Source organism: Acipenser ruthenus, chromosome 1 (assembly GCF_902713425.1).
Source record: "Acipenser ruthenus chromosome 1, fAciRut3.2 maternal haplotype, whole genome shotgun sequence".
Lineage (NCBI taxonomy): Eukaryota > Metazoa > Chordata > Actinopteri > Acipenseriformes > Acipenseridae > Acipenser > Acipenser ruthenus.
In genome coordinates, this window is record NC_081189.1 from 25,742,561 (window position 1) to 25,756,436 (window position 13,876).

Genomic DNA, 13,876 nt, shown 5'->3' on the forward strand with positions numbered 1-13,876 from the left:
ACACTAGTAGAGACGAGGTTGGTCGCACACTTAAAAATCTCTTCTTTCATTCTTGACCGCTAATAATTATATGCAGATTCCTCTTACATTTTGTTTTAAGAACCTTTTATTTTTTATTAAAACAAAACATGAAACAAACACAACTTGTTTTGACACATAGTGTGTCTTCATCAGGTGTTGCAGCGATTGTCCATTAGAAAACACAGTTTTATCGTATATAAAGGACACCAATCAATCCAATTGTTAATCATTAATTGGATTATAGCCATTGACATTATTTAAAGTTACAGATGACAATGTTCACCTGTCATAGCATTCATTAATTGAAAATGGTTTTAGAATCCATTATTAGTCCATAGTGTAATTATACAATAATTTAACTCAGACACTGATATATTTAGAGTGTACTGTTAACTGGGGCAGCAGTGTGGAGTAGTGGTTAGGGCTCTGGACTCTTGACCGGAAGGTCGTGGGTACAATCCCAGGTGGGGAACACTGCTGCTGTACCCTTAAGCAAGGTACCTTACCTAGATTGCTCCAGTAAAAACCCAACTGTATAAATGCGTAATTGTATGTAAAAATAATGTGATATCTTGTAACAATTGTAAGTCACCCTGGATAAGGACATCTGCTAAGAAATAAATAATAATAATAACATCAAAATGTGTTTTTAAAGAAATATGAAAATGTCATATATACTGTAGGCGTGTCAGAAAATCAGCAGGAGAAAAATAAAAGAAAATGAATGTGAAAATGAATGCTTCAAATGAAAAAAACAATCCTCCCATACCTAAAACTTTATCCCATATCTATATGTGTATGATTCTCCTTTGATGTAAAACGTATTGTAGTTGTTAACACAGAAAAGCTAAATAAACCAATGTCAAGCCTAACAATAGTGCATCACACAACACTGCACATTAATCTGTGAGAGGAAAAGAGAATCAAAATGTTGACTAATCTGCTCTTACTTCAATTCTGAGTTCTGACATAGACACGCAAAGTGAGCTTTTTCACCTTTGCAAAGACACTTGTACAAAAACATGTGTTACAAAAAGAAAGCAACACTACAGTATTTAAATGACCTTGAAACTGAACACAATAAAAAATGGAATGCAAGTATGTGTCATCACGTTTTGGCAATGCAACATTGCACATTAATCAGTTTTAGAAGATCTAGATTAGTTCCAGTTTTGGGTGACTGGAAAATGTCATCAATCTCACTAGACCCATTAGACCTAGACTTTCACCTTTTACATTTACTTGATTTCTTCCCCTATAACATTTGCAGTAAGACACTATCTAAAACCATCTTCAATACTTAAAAGGTCACGTTTCTATTCCCGGGAACCAGCTTAAATTGTTGTTAGACAGGCGTTGGCCATGAACACAAAGCCATGCATAAGAAACAGTTTTCCACTTCTATTGAACATCAGCTGTTTTCGGTTTGCATACAATTCACAAAATGCGGCAGTTATGGAAATAGTGCGTTTTGGCATTTGGTGTTTTCATATATAAAAAAGGAGACAGACAATATTGCTATTATAGAATCCTACATTAAATTAAAAAAAACATCTAGGAAATTCTAAACCAGTGTTCTAGTTTTAATGGGTGCAACAGACTAATGCAAAATCAATGTGTTATTTCTCTGGTTCCAGTGGTATAATGTACTTGGGGACAGCTGAATGTTTTCATTGAGCATGAGTCATAAATGTCATGAGTCATAAAGAAGTCTAACAAGTGGGTTTAATTCTAGTCATCAGATTAAAAAAAAAAAAATTGTAACATTTATTGAGATTTTCCCCCCATAAACATGTCCGTTTTCTGCAATAAAAACCATGAGCTTCGATAGGTCATGATAATTCAGTTTAAAAGGCCTTCCTTATCTAAAACTATATTATTTTTAAAATGAATTATCTCTTAATTCTATATTTGATTTTCCTGTGTGTTGGGAGATGTACAGTATCCGAGTTAAAAAATCTGAGCAGGAGGGAACAACCCATAAAATAGGGTATATAACTAAGGGTCTAAATGTGTCAGTAATTCAAATATAATTATGTATGAACAAACATTTTTCTAATTGAATTCATATTAATTATGCATTAAGGATACATTATATTGGTTGTATATATTTTTAAAGTACTTAAATATTAATAATTATGGTTAAGTATGAATTATTGCTTACTTCACAGAAAGAGATCTGGAAATTATTTTAAGGTATTAATAAAAAATATAGAAGGAAACAAGTATCTTTTTTTTCCTTTTCAGAATACCTCCATTGGGAAATTTAACATGAAAGGGTTTTCTTTTTTAATTAGAAATAGGAGATTACACTGATTATTTTTGCTGGAGAATGTAAAAAAAATAGAATATAATGATGTGCTGCTTAATGAAACAGTGCTGGTGAGTAATAACAAGAGTCCTCCTGGTAGATGTTAAAGTGTAATAGGAGTGTGCATATAAGGTTCATAGCGTTGTCTTTAATATGAATTGAGAACAATGTGTAAACTGAGGTGCTGGGTTTCTTGGTGTGCAGCACAGAGGAAATAATCAGTGCTGATCTCTTGATAAGCAAAGGCATCACAGTTGCCTCTTGTCCAAGCAACTTGAAACCCTCTTGTCTAGAGCATCAAAATGAAATCCAGTTGACGTATGGGGCTTCTGTGCAGTCTTCAGTTTACACACTGTGACAGGGAGGATTTTTAACCTGTCCTTTGTGTATCTTGATTTTTTAATGTTAGTTTAATAGACTGCATTAGTCAACAGTACTATACTCCTAAGAGCTGGATTGTACTGTGACACAAAATAAAAGATAAGAAGCATATAGTTGGTAGGTTTTCCTAGTAATGCAGTGGTGTGCAACTAAACTGACAGTTTATGATGTAAGATTACCAAGAACAACGTGGCAACGGGAGAATAGCATTACAGTTCACTGTATCTGCAGCCATAGCACCTTCAAATCTCATAGGTTAAGCAGCGTTGCTCCAGGTCAGTACTGTGTGGGTGTGAGACCTCCATGGAACAGCAGTTGTTGGTGTTACAGTAGGGGGCACTCTTCTCTCTGGGATGCCTACCACCCAGTGAGCTAATAAACAGCAATTCTGTCTGCTTTTGAACTCCAGTTTTATTCATAGGTATTCAAGTTTACTCAACTCCCAAGTCTGCCTTAACAAATCTCATCTACAGTATTGCGGCTTGATTATGTGCAATATATATAAATATAAATGTGAACTTTTTCATGCTATAAAAAACTTTTAAACCTAAAGTTTCTAAGGTTACATCACAATGAAGTTGAGGCTTGTGGAAAAGAGCAAGGACATTTTGCAAAAGATCAATTTCTGGATAAGAGTTATATTTCTGAATTTCACAAACATATTTGTGAGTAGCTTTCTCTAAATCCAATGTAGTCAGCGGTGCACAGTTTTGAGTTTGTAGTTGAAACAGAAAAGATTAAAAAGGGAATATCGATTATATTGAACATATTTTATATAATGAGAAAAATCTACGCTAATATGCTAAATCCATTTCTATGTTTTACAGGGGTGTTCGTGACTGTATCATCACATTTTACAGCTGTTAGGAAAAAATCGTCAATTACAAAAACTTGTGGTGTATATACCTGGTTGTCGCATTCAGTCTTACTGATGAAGGTATTTCGAAAATAATATAAACTAATAGATTTATTTATGTATTTAACTTTTTTGCTGCCACTGTTTACAGATACGTTTACAGATACTTTAAAAAGAGATCTGCTCATATCACCACAGTTTCATGGTAGACTGCAATACATCATCATTATTATATACAGCATTACTTATTATTCAAGATTTTTATTTGGGTTTTTTTGTGTTCAGCTCAGAATGAATGAGTAATGTCTGAGGCTGGTGCTTTGTATGGATTCTAGGTTTTATTGATGTTTTGGGGCCAGCTGTGATTAGTGTGGAGACACTGCTGTATCTGCAATCTAAAAAGTCATTACTTTTGGGATCTCTACATTTCAGGGTACATTTTAGGGTGAAAAGGGAACAAGGGACAGAAGCTTGTTACTTGTATAGCCCATGATTGATGGAACAAATTTCCAGACTGCGATAGCTGCCAAAGATTAACAGTTTAAAAATAGTTGCTTATGTCCTTCAAGAATGCCAGCCTGTTTTTAAATTGAATTGTTGTACTCCAATTATGTAAGGGTTTTGGTATTTTCTTTAAGAATTAGTTTTTACATATTGTACATATGTTATGTTGTTGTTAGTTGGTGAGGGGCTTTCCAAAATGATCAGCATTTTCTGAAAGCATACAGAACGTGTGCTGGGAGGTGGTGGTGGTCGTGATGGGTTAGGGATGAAGTGGTTTTGGGCAGTTTATGCTTTTTATCAAAAATGATGAGCTTGAAATATTCACATGCCTTCCTGAAATAGTACTACGCCTTGTTCTCTTGGTGGAGATAACAGTGCCATGGGAGGATTCTGTAGATCAGGCATACAACAGAAAGAAACTCTAGTATGCTGGAGAATCCGGGTTTATTCCAGTAGAGGTGGGCTGTCGGGATTCGTCAGGCACTCTATGACCCGGCTTCTCAGAGATACTAGATTCAGTGGGCAGGAGTTGCGGAGTATATTGAAGGCTCTGTCCGAGGAGGCAGAGAGAAGTAGCAACTGGCTCTGGTTGAGGAAAGAGGCCGATTGGGGACCTCAGAAGAGAGATGATGGAGGAAGATAACATCAGTGAAAAGGAAAGGATGACTAAGGTAAGTAAACTGTGCTGGGTTGTGTGGGGGATGGAGGGGAGTGGTGCTGGGACGCCAGCCTCACTGTCAAGCCTTCCTGAAGTGTCGTGTGCTAGTTAACAAAACACCAAAGACGGGAGGTGCCCATCTGATGACCCCTGCGAACTGCCCCACCCAGCCTATTTCAGACGGTTGCCATGCTGAGGTTGTAGAAAGGCCACATTTTGGTTCCTGGAGCCAGTATCGCTGCCATTGTGTGTGTGCTGACGTGCAAAGGAAAAGGAAAAGCACAGAAGGCTCATATATTACAGCAAAGCTGTGTCTTGCTTGGTTCCCATCACTACTGTCACATGTTATCTTGGCTAAAGCCAAGTCCAATATTAGCATGAAGTAAATAACAGCTACTCTCATGTAATAAAAAACAGCCACCAGATATGTCACTTTTGTCAGAGTTCATGATATTTTACTTTTGGTTGAGAAAAAGTAGGAGGCTGTGTGTGGTCCTTTGGTTAACGAAAAGGGCTTGTAACCAGGAGGTTCAAATCCCACCTCAGCCACTAATTCATTGTGTGACCCTGAGCAAGTCACTTAACCTCCTTGTGCTTCGTCTTTCGGGTGAGACGTAATTGTAAGTGACTCTGCAGCTGATGCATAGTTCACACACCCTAGTCTCTGTAAGTCACCTTGGATAAAGGCGTCTGCTAAATAAACAAATAATAATAATAAAAAAAGAAAAAGGATTCTGTCAGCACACATCTTATTCACACAATTTCAATAGTGAAATGTATATAGTCTGTATTAAAATCTGTGTTAGATTTTCTGTACAAAGAGCAGCAAGACTTCTATAGTTCTGTTCCATACAAAAAAGCTTCTGCAAACTAAAAAAATAAATACAACTAGTTTTATTTAGAAATCTGACTTTTGTAGTTGCCAAACTAAAACCTCTTGTACTAACTAGCGGGCCTGCCAGTTGCACAAGAGTCTCTGGTATATTATTATAGCCTGTTGCTCTATTGTACATGACTCCATGAATAATGCCCTTATACCTGAATTCAATCAATGTACTTGTAACCGGGGGAAGTGTTACGTGCGTGGGTCGTCACTGAATAATAAGGAGTCAGACACAGAGCATTGGGTGTTAACACGCCGCGCAAGCATGCAGATTTATTTACAATGGTAAATAAGGGGGGATGTAAACAAAGCACCCCGCTGAGGCACAGACACCCTTTGAACTGCGCGTAACCTCCCTGGGCACGCCCCCCAGCCAATCCAGACCTCCAGATCAGCTCAGCAGCAGGAAAGCCTAACTGCTCAGTTGGTTGCCTAGCAAAGCGTATCCTGTTATGCGTCCCAGCTGTTTACATCCGCGCAAGAACCAGCGTCAGGGTCCTCCCTGTCACAGTACTGATAGAAATCAGCAACAAAGTAATTAGTCACACAGAATTAATTCCATGTCTCTATAAATACATAGTAAATTCTAATAATTACCTGCCCTCAGAAGCATCTGATTTCCGTAAAGCAGCTTTCAGATACAGTATTTGCACTCTAAGAGGTTGGCTCCTTTGCATCCAGGTGCTTATTTTACTTGTTTTGGAACCGGTTATAAGCACGGTCTCTCTCAAGTTACTCTCACATTGTTTTCGGATGACAGTGTCCGGGTCCGGTGCAGCTCTTTCTCTTGTTCTGCAGCTTCGCCCGGTTCACTGTTTATTCCAGGTTCACTCTTGTTCGGGATCTCAGCTAACGATTTATTTTCTTTTGATGCTTTTGCCTCATCAGTTACATTTGTATCTGTAAATACAGATAAGGTTTCAATTAAGTCTACCCACAGTGACTAACAGGTGTTACAGACCACTTTTTATTACTCAAACCCTGCTTGCTTTAGCTTTTCACTTCATGACATGATTTTTTTAAGAAAGGTTCGTTGCCCTCATGGACAATAAACACAAGATGTTGCATCTTATTAGTCTTTCCTGGAGAGAAACTGCATGTAATTTTCTGTTCAATCCAAAGTTAAAGTATTTTAATAATAATCAGGTTATTATTATGTCTTTAAAAAGTATAATAAAGCATACTTGAAAAAAAGGATAATGACAAGTTGATACCAAGAATTCATGTGTTGTCCTGTATGACCTCACACATCCAGTAAATTGATTTTTGTTTGTTAACCTATGCCAGTATCTTATGAATGTAGTAATTGTTACAGAAATGAGCTATCTGGGCTCATGACCTAAAAAAATATATTCAATTGGAAACCTACTGGTAATCAGGGAAGTTAATAGAAGCTAATCTGCTTTGTTTGCCCTAGGTAAAAAAAAAAAAAAATAGGTTTACTAATGGTAAATGATGGCTTTACTTAAAAAAGGTTTGGGAATCATGTTAGTAAGGAAGCAATTATCAGCCACTTCCTACTGTTACTAACAATAGTCCAATATTACAGTAAACGCAAGTTTTGTAACATTGCCTGTTTTGCAGTTAAAGTCTTGCAGGTATGCTAAATTTGGAAGTTATAAGTGAGCAACAACACAGAGGCAAGCTAATTATTTTTCCCCAGGATGGGAGACTCCTTCCTGTTGTTAGCCATGTGTTTCCGTTTCTAGGATGGCTGATTTTGACAGATAGCGTGTTAACTACCCTTTCACTTCCAACACAAGGGTCTGACGCACAAGCTGGCTTCATGAAGTACTTTGTTGATTATCCCGTGCGTAAAACTATTATATACCACTGATTGGGTATCAAAGTCAGAGCTTTCTATTGTGATCCTAGGCATGACTAGCTGAAATAGTAGATGTATCACATTGTATTATTTGGATAAAATAAAAAAATAAAAACAGAAGTTCTGTGATCTATAAGTTATATATACATTTATATTGTAACACATCTTTCAGATTTAGCAGCTGCATTGTTATACATGTGTTTAGATCGCAAGACAAAAAACCCTGCTATTTTTAGTCTGTGTCCAGTCTCGTGGCAGTTAGAAAGTCTTTTGTTCATTATAAAAACAAATTACTGAAGTGTCTGGAACAGCCATGCTCATCTTTGAGAACATGTAGTTGGGAGTTCACCTGCCACTTTTACAACTTCCATGATGAAACACTCATCTGGATCCATGTCTGCTAAACAAGATTCAAAGGCATGTCTATCCAGACTGAGGGAAATGCGGCTTAAAACTTAGATCATGCGCATAATAACACATTCAATGTATTTTAAACTCTGTCAGCACCAAATCAAATCATACTGGAATAGAACCAGCTGTTTCCTGCTCCCCAAGATTACAATTCAAAATATGACCTGCTTTTCTTAAACTGTGAAAAATGTAAACAAATTATAGTATTTGAATCATTTGCTCACCAGAAGCTGTGGGAATACACAGTTTGAGTTCAATTATACATTTTACAGCAAAAGAAAAGACGGTTTTAGGTAACATTTTTGCAGGGGCACTGAACAGTTTCCCCCTGTAGGTAACTGTTTTCATCTTTCATCTTTTCTAGAAAATATATTCAAGGTGTCAGGACTAAAACATTGTCACCAAGGAAATGTACTCTCCTGCATTACAAACCCAGGTCAGATGCTGAGTACAAAGAAGCCTTCATATTTTAACAGCTGTGTTGCTATTTATATGTAAAATGTTGAATGACAAGGACATAATGCTTGTCAAAAGATGGCACAAAGCAAAGTGTTTGAAGTGCTATGAAAGCTTGCAAGTACATTTTATTTCCATTATTATGTAATGTCACACTCACTAAAGCAAACTTAAATGGCTTTAGTTTAAAACACTTCCAGCACTGCAGTATGTTCATTTCCACTTTCATGTCGCAAGAAAATGCATTCTGGGCCAATTAAGTTTATTTCTTGTTTCATGTCCCCTTGCAACCTTTTGCAAAGAGCTGAGCGTCTTAAACCAATAATTTATATTTCAATGTCTATAAGAACACTTCAGTTGTTCACTTCACCAGCACTCATCAGAATGCTAATGCTTTGTCTTGATGGCCGGCCTGCCGTGTAAGCACAGGCAGAATATTTTTCCTTACCGTATCATGGCTGGGTGGTAATTTTCTCGCTCTTGGCACTGCTCTGTGAAATCAGGCCCATCATTCTCAGTGAAGGACAGCCCTGCTGTGCATGACTAACAGGTGGAGCATAGCTAGACTTTGCTGCTTGTGTTTACCAGGTCACGTCTGAGGGACTCTTCATTGTAACTTGTCATGCATATTTCATTTTCTCAATGAGTGGCTCTCAGAACACAACACTTTTTTGGACTTCGTTTGCAATACAAATTGAGTAGTAATTTATTTTTTTCAGCTGGGGGTTGATTTTAAACAAAAAGAGGTAAAAAAGAAAAAAAAACAATATGCTGGTCACCATGTGAAATTCTAAGAAGTTTTTAAGTACTCTGTAGCGTAGGTAGCAAACTTATAATAAGCACAAAATAAGATATCTATATCTGAACAGAAAACCAAAAAAATACTTTTAGTAAGTTCAATTTACATAAATGGCACATTCTAAAAACCAATTTGGACATTTAAATATAACCATGGGCAGATCGGGGGGGGGGTTCCTGGGGGTCCTGTCCCTCCCCCATTTCATTAAAAATGTAAAAATATGATTTACTTTAACAGTATGTGAATCGCAGCAAAGTTGAACCATTTTTACTTTTTTTTTTTTTTAAATATTTTTATTCAAATTCACATTACATATTTTTCCAAACATAGATACACTAAAGAGACTGTTAGATGCTTCAGAAATACACTGGAAAGACACATGCACTGTTAGGTGTTTGATTTTCATTACCTTGGTACACAAATTCTAATGAGTACAGTGGTGGTATTTAGATCCTGCTGCTGTGTAGAAAAATGGAATATACCCCATTGTGTAAGAGCTTGTATAAGAAGGGTGAGGAAGAATGTGAGCCTTTGAGAAACTACACTTCATACAGTTGATTTTCACTACACAGACTTCACACTAGGAAGCGACTCCAGCAGCTCTGCAGAGTTCAAAAGCAGGTTACTTTGTACAAAATACCACTTAAATGCAGTCTTCACAATACTGCGTTTTAAACTGGTCTGCTTCAGTGCAATTATAGTTTAAGATCATAACCCTTTAAAACCGAGTCAAAGTAATGTTTACAAGAAAGCCATTGATTCACTTCTGTCATTTTAGGGATTACTAACAAAGACTAAAAAGGTTATTTTCTGCACATTTCCCTTTGGTACTACAGTACATTTACAAAGGCATTGCTGTCGTTCTACTTTAGGCAGAATATTATTGAAGAACTAATTTTTGGGAGATATAATTTTATGTAAATACTTACATAAAGCCTTTCATGAGGATATCTCAAGATATATATATATATATATATATATATATATATATATATATATATATATATATATATATATATATATATATATATATATATATAATGCTTTAAATTTAGAATACAGCATAACACAAAACATTATAAAGCAAAAACAACAAAAAGAAAATCAACTTTGTCACAGTGCTGGTAGGCACCTTGACCGGTTCGTCTTTTACTACTATAATTCTGTCTCAATTTAAATTCTGTGATGTACTATTTATTGATTGTACGCTTGCATTTGAATGAATATGGCATTGGTATTATATTATAAAACCAAAAGAGCTTCTCCTTTAGGTGACGTGTACCTCTCTCCTTCTACAATTCAATCCTGGGCTTCTACATGCAATATTTAGAATCCATCCTAAATCCCACTTAAAAAAACCCAGAAAGGTAGTGACCCCCTTCAGTTCTAGACCAGCAGCCACTCTTCATCAAGCAGCCTTGATAGAACCAATAAGGAAGTCCAGTGAAAAAGGAAACCATCCTTTATTTACCAGACAAGGTACAGTATCGCCTTGGCAATATTTTGTATATGAAAAAATACACTTTTCGGACATTGGACTTCAAAAGACAGTTCATTGCCAAAATATGTATTATTGTTGAACGTTTAGCAAAAACTAGACAAACAGAAGAAAAGACTTAACAAGATGTAGCCTTTTGATGTGAGCTCTTTTCTTTTTGGAATTTGTACTTTTAGCAGAATTAGAAGTAGGACTAATAGACTGATGTGTATCATTTGCATACAAATAGAAACATGTGTCATATCAGGCCTAGGGGTGACATGTACAGTACATAGTAAATAGCAATGGTCCTAAAATGAAACCCTCGGGAACCAACACAAGCCCTCAGCCTTAAAGAAAGAGGAGTCTCCCTTTGAAACTGAAAAGGGCGAACAAAACCATATAGGCACAAGCTTAGTATTCCTTTTAAAGTTGTCTAAAAGAGTCAACAGTGCTAAAGACTGTTCTTTTTAATTTCAATAGGGTAAAGAATGATGTTCTTGCTTTAGAAAGACACAACTGCAAAAACAAATAATGAGGCGCTTTGGGATTTTACTTCCCCACACGTTTTCTATACTCACATCTTGGATCCTATAAAATATAGAGCTTCATATTCTTGTTCTGCAGTGAGGTCATATTAAATACAATTTAGAAAATGTCAGATAAAGATGAAAATGACATACCAAGAAGTATTAACCTTTACAAAACAGTGCATTTCTATAGTGTACTGTTTATCAATTAAATAAATAAAATGTTTAAGGCAAAACATTTGAAACGCAAAGGCATGAAAGAATAGGCAATGAATATGTGGACGCGGCGTGTTGTCTAAAAACTGCCGGTAGATTACAGTACATATTAGATTATTTATTGTGTGTCTATTAAGTACAGGTGTACAGTGTGCCTGTACTGTAAGTACTGACAGTCTGTGGTTTCAGATACTCCATCAACCATTTAGCTGCATTAATGGATTTGTCATAGCTTGTAATACTGTATGTTCAAGCATTCTGCACAAGTCTGGGGATTTCTTTTGCCACTCCACTGCTCTGTACTTAAAGATATTCACTTCACCAACCTCTTGTTCTTGTTCGTCTGTTGATCAATTTAATGAAAATGTGGCGACTAAAGAAGCAAAAATCCTTGGAAAAAATTGTCTTGAGATTTTTACTATTTCAATATTCCTAAAAGCATCATTAGCCTCGATACTTCAACCAGTGGATTTAGTTGGACCTGTGGGACTAATACACTTGATCTTAGGGTGTTTGTAGAGTTATATGTTATACAGATCAATGCATAGCAACATAAAAGGTTTTAAAATGTGTGAAATATTTATCTCACTCATCTTTCCATATCCATAAAATATAAAATAAAACTGGTGTGACTAAAGGAGTTGAAATTGTTTACTGTTCTGGATGGCAGAAAATAATGTGTGCCCTTTTAAAAGGTTCCAATGGGAAAATGACAGTGTTATTGGGGAGAAGCATGAGGTTCAGGCTTGATTTCTCTTCTTTTTTCTTTGCTGCATGAGTTGGTTCCATGAATCTTTGAACAGTAGCGCAGGTGGCCGCTGGCTTATACCCTTCAGCCAGTGTATTCATTATGCTTTTGTAACACGTGCAAGAGGCACAACCTTGGAAACATAATGACCTGTTCCTGCGTATTCTCAAGAAATTGGCTCCTTTGTGGGGACATTTTATTGCCACAGTCCAGTAATTTTGAAAGCCTGAAAGTCCATAGGACTATGCTGTAGTGTGTGAACACTCCTCACTTTGAGCAAATTACAAATCTATTTTGATTTCCACGTTTTTATTAATTAAAAATAATAGGGTCCCAAATGGCTAACTTTGTAAAAGTGGTGGCGCTTGGAAACCTTGGGTGAGACAAATAAGCATTGTTCAAATCAAGATCGTGGCTGAAGAAGCACAGGGAGCACTCTTTTGGCTTTCTGCCCCCTTGGGGAGGAAAATCATCTTCAGTGAGCCCTGTTGGTCAGGCACCTGATTACTCCAGGCAGAGACTTCCAAAGCTGGGGCCACGTCTGCAGGGTTCAGTAGCTTGATAACATCCGCTACTTAGGATCTTCAGTCCTCTTGATCGGTTTGTGAGTTTGCATTTAAAATTGGGTAGCAAAACAAGGATAATATTGATCATGGATTTATAAGTAAATAAAGTAATACATTAATAAAATAGTAATATACACTACCCTCCAACAACGTACTGGTCCCAATAATTATTGGAGGGTAATGCATACTACAATTTCTGAGCACCATTGATAAATTCAAACTAGGACCTCAGTCATCAAAATAGTTTCTTGTTAGATTGTTTTGTGGGGAGCTCAAATAACATACTTTAAAACTTAAATGCAAATATATTATGAATTGAATTCCCATCCTTCTAGTTGCCTATTTGCATACATCCTCTAATAATATTAAGTTGCTAAATCTCAAAATCTCTCTAAATCTCTAAATCTCAACTGCGGTATGCTCAACTAGCCACTGAAGCGGAACAGCGAGGATGGAGAGTCCGGGTTTACCCAGTGGAAGTGGGTTGTCGAGGATTTGTGGCACACTCTACAACCCGGTTTCTCAGAGACGTCGGATTCAGTGGCCAAGAGTTGCGTCGCACAGTGAAGAACTTATCTGAAGCAGCAGAGAGGAGCAGCAACTGGCTGTGGTTGAGACGGAAAGATTCTGGCAGGGGATCTCAAGCACAATAGAAAGAAAGAAACGCTGATGTACAGGTAAGTAAGCTGGGCTGAGTTGAGTGGGGGACGGAGGGGGGTGATGCTGGGACGCCAGAATCACCGTCGAGCCCTCTTGAGGTGTCGTGGGCTAGTCGACGAAACACTGAGGATGGAAGGTGCCCACTTGATGACCCCAGAGATGTACCCTACTTAGCTCAATCCAGACGTTTGTCATGCTGATGCGCTGGGGAGGCCGCACTGTGGTTGATCCCCGGAGCCAGCATCGCAGCCGTTGTGTGTGCTGATGCGCCAGGGAGGCAAAATAAGCTGATCCCTGGAGCCAGCATTACACTTCAGCCATTAACACCAGACAGAAGGATATCTACATCATCATATGGAAGGAAACGTAAATGGATGGAGACACATATGGATCACATTAGTTTACTGTAAAGCTACGTCTTAGTTGGTGCTTATCTTGGCGAGAGCCGAGTTCAAATCAGCATGAAGTTTTAACATCTACTCTCGTGTAATGGAAATCATCATCCATCCTTCTAGTTGCCTATTTGCATACATCCTCTAATAATATTAAGTTGCTAAATCTCAAAAGGGGTAGC